At 49.2% G+C, this 3,949-nt stretch overlaps 1 pseudogene; it reads left to right on the plus strand.

Annotated features, from left to right (window-relative positions):
* Nucleotides 1–1,335: 1,335 nt before the first annotated feature.
* On the plus strand, nucleotides 1,336–3,464 carry LOC104990089 (annotated as a pseudogene).
* Nucleotides 3,465–3,949: the final 485 nt, after the last annotated feature.

A 3,949-nucleotide genomic window follows, 5' to 3' on the forward strand; every position in this document is an offset into this window, starting at 1 on the left:
CCCCGCTCTGGGGGTGTGTCACCCCCAGCTTTGGCAAGGGAGCTTGCTCTGGTGGGGGCGGCGGCAGGCAGCTCAGCTGGCTCCCCAGCAATGCTCCAGGCAGGCAGGTGCTCAGGGGGTGGGAGCTGAAGTTTCCCGTAAGTTGATCCTTGGAGCACCCTTGCTGGGATGAAGGGTTGACAGCAGAGGATAAGTAAGTGATGGGCTCCTTACAATCCTTCCTCCTCCTGTCCCTTCCCCAGAGAGGGGCCGGGAGCAGGCAGAGCCCGAAAGAAGCGCAAGGCGGAGCTGGCGTCAGCGGGGAGCATGCTGGGTCAGGGTCCGTGTCCATCCGCATGTCTCCCTGGACAGTGTGTCTCCCTGGACAGTGTTTGCGGATGGAGGGTGTGTACGTGTGTGTGTGTGTGTGTCTGTGAGAGACGTGCTGTTGGTGCAGGTTTTGTGTGAATCTGTGCAGATGTGTGTACCTGTGTGCAGGTGAGTGTGTCTGTGTGCAGGTGTGTGTCACCGTGTACAGATGTGTGCAGGTGTGTGTGTCTGTGGATCTGTATGCAGGTGGGTGTGTGTCTGTGAGCAGCTGAGTGTGTGTTCAGGGAACTGGCCCCAGGAAGCCTGATCGCACCGGTCCAGGTGACACATTATTAGCTCCATTGTCCAGCAGTCACTCACGTGAGCGCGAGCTCCCAGGCAGACTGTGCCAGGCAGAGCCCACAGGTGCCAAGAGTCAGTGGAGGCCGACCGTGGGCTGTCGTGGTGTGACAGGGCTGTGTCGGTGACAGAGGTCCTCCTCCAGCGACTTCACTGGGGCATTTCAGGTGAAAAATTATGGTCCTGATACTGGCCTTAAAAGCCGTATTAATAATAAAAACAGTAACTGCAGCAGAGTTCACTACAACAGAGATAACAGTAACGCAGCCCCTGGCAAATCCAGGTAAATGGTGTATGTGTATTGACTGTACTGTTCTTGCAGCCTTTCACTAAGTGTGGAGCATTTTCAGTATAATACAGTAAGCGGTGAAAGTGATTTCACAGGGAAACAAAACAGGTGAAAGCTGGACATGGTCTTCACGGCAGGGCCACGTTTGTGACCACACAGAACAGAACAGGAGACTCAGAATCCATAACGACAAGGGGCTGGCCCGGTAATTGATACAACCAGTAGAAAGACACTACTGAGTACACAGAGGATTTAAATGATCCGATTAGAGGGCGCACAGTGGAAGACACACGTACCATTTTACACCAAGACACGCAGACGACAGATCCCTCTGGACACACCAGAAACAGCACGTGTGCAAGCATTAGCAACGATCAGACCACAGAAGAACTGCCCAGATGCCGAAGAACCCGTACTGTGCAGATTATCCTTTTGGCCAAAGAATAATAAAATCAGAAACTATTGATTTTGAAGTATCATTGAAACCTAAACAACATGGAACTGTGTGTGTGTGTGTGAGTGTGTGTCAGTGTGAGTGTGAGTGTGTGTGAGTGTGTGTGTGAGTGTGAGTATGTGAGTGTGTGAGAGTGTGTAAGTGTGTGTGAGTGTGTGTGTGAGAGAGTACGTGAGTGTGTGTGTGAGTGTGTGTGTGTGAGAGTACGTGAGTGTGTCAGTGTGTATGAGTGTGAGTGTGTGAGTGTGTGATAGTATGTGAGTGTGTGTGAGTGTGTGTCAGTGTGTGAGTGTGTGAGTGTGTGTGTATGTGAGTGTGAGTGTGTGTGAGTGTGTGTGAGTGTGAATGTGTAAGAGAGTGTGTAAGTGTGTGTGAGTGTGTGTGTGTAAGAGAGTACGTGAGTGTGTGTGTGTGAGTGTGAGTGTGTGAGAGTATGTGAGTGTGTGAGTGTGTGTGTGAGTGTGTGAGAGTGTGTGTGTGTGAGTGTGTGTGTGAGAGTATGAGTGTGTGTGAGTGTGAGTGTGTGAGTATGTGAGAGTATGTGAGTGTGTGTGAGTGTGAGTGTGTGTGTGAGAGTATGTGAGTGTGAGAGTGTGTGTGTGAGTGTGTGAGAGAGTGTGTGTGTGTGTGAGTGTGTGTGTGAGAGTATGAGTGTGTATGTGAGAGTGTGTGAGTGTGTGTGAGTATGAGTGTGTGAGTGTGTGAGAGTACGTGTGTGTGAGTGTGAGTGTGTGAGAGTACGTGAGTGTGTGTGTGTTAGTGTGAGTGTGTGAGACAGTGTGTGTGTGTGAGTGTGTGTGTGTGTCAGTCACTCAGCTGTGTCCGGCTCTCTGCGGCCCCATGGACTGCAGCTCGTCAGGCTCCTCTGTCCATGGAACTCTCCAGCCGAGAAGACTGACGGGGTTGTGAGCTCTTTCTCCAATGTGAATTTTAGTAGTGGTAGTTTTTAGTCACAAAGCTGTGTCTGAGTCTTGCGACCCCACAGACTGTAGCCCTCCGGGTTCCTCTGTCCACGGGATTCTCCAGGCAAGAACACTGGAGTGGGGTGCCATTTCTTTCTCCATGGAACTCAGTAAACGTGGGTAAAAACACGATCAGGTTGAAATTACAAAGAATTTCTAATGAAACTTTGCATTCCCTTCTGGGGCATGGCTAAAGCATAATAAGGAATTTGATTTTAAATATAGTTATCAAGGGGCTTCCTGGTGGCTCCATGATGAAGAATCTGCCTGCCAGTGCAGGAGACACAGGTTCAGCCCCCGATTCAGGAGGATCCCACGTGCTGTGGAGCAGCTGAGCCCGTGGACACAAGTACGGAGCCTGCGTTCTGGAGCCTGGGGGCTGAAACGACTGGAGCCCGGTGCCCTAGAGCCGTGCTCCTCAGCAAGAGACGCCCCGCAGTGAGATGCCCACTCGCTGCAACTCGAGAGCGGCCCCTGCTCGCCGTAACTCGAGAAAGGACAAGCGCAGCAACAAAGACCCAGCTCAACCAAAAATAAACAAATAAAATTAAAACAAATAAGTTAATATGCAGACCGGGGGAACAGAAGCTAAGTCTTCAAGTCAGGAGGTTAGGAGAAAACAAAGCAAGTGTCCCTCCCTTCCTTTGCCTTAAAGGAAAGAAGGGAATAATAAGACAAAGCCCAGCCAGCAGCAGCACTGAGCCCAGTAAGAGGAAAAAGCAAAGGCTGGATGTCTGCAGGTACTTATAAAGCAGGAAACTTTGGTCAAGACTAAGGTGAGAAAAAGGAGAGAAGCAACAAAATTCAGAACAAGAGGCGGTGACTACGAACATCACAAGGAGCTTTTCCGTTCTCGCTTCTCGCTGCTTGAAGTTCCTGCTCGCCGCACCTTGTCACCACGCCACGCAAAACTGAGGAAATCAAGAGCCTTCTGCTCACAGCCGGGCGAAAGCATGCCAGATCTGTCAAGATCAAGAAAAGTAAGGATGATGTGAAGTTTAAAGCTCGAAGCAGCAGATGCCTTTACACCTTGGTCATCACAGACAAAGAGAAGGCGGAGACGTGGACGCGGTCCCTGCCGCCCGGTTTGGCAGAGAAGGAGCTGAAATGAACCATGCTCACTGATTTGAACTGTATTAAAATATTTTAAATTCTACAAAAAAAAAAAAGCACAAAGCAGGTAACATGCTATTTCTCCAAAAAGCTCTGTGTTAATGAGTTGGAAAACACAGACAAAATATATATATTTTTGGAAAATCTGAAAATGCCAAACTTGAACAAGGAGAAAGGAAGATTTGACTAGGAGAGGGGTCACTAAAGTCACCCCAAGGGGAGGCTCCAGGCCTGCGTGGCAGTCAGTGGTAACAGCCGCAGTGAAGGGCATCGTCACCCTTCCCAGGAAAATAAGCTAATAACCAGCTTTGGAGCTTCACTTGGTTTCCAGACTGGACAATTGCATTGTGAGGTAATACAATTTTAAGCCTGTTTTATTTATAACCATAGATGCAAAAGTCATAAACAAGTTGTTACTGAAATTCATGTCCATGTTGGAAAAAACTATCCAATATGATTATGATTTTCCCTCTGAATGTGAGC

Source organism: Bison bison, unplaced genomic scaffold (assembly GCF_000754665.1).
Source record: "Bison bison bison isolate TAMUID 2011002044 unplaced genomic scaffold, Bison_UMD1.0 scf7180017864169, whole genome shotgun sequence".
Lineage (NCBI taxonomy): Eukaryota > Metazoa > Chordata > Mammalia > Artiodactyla > Bovidae > Bison > Bison bison.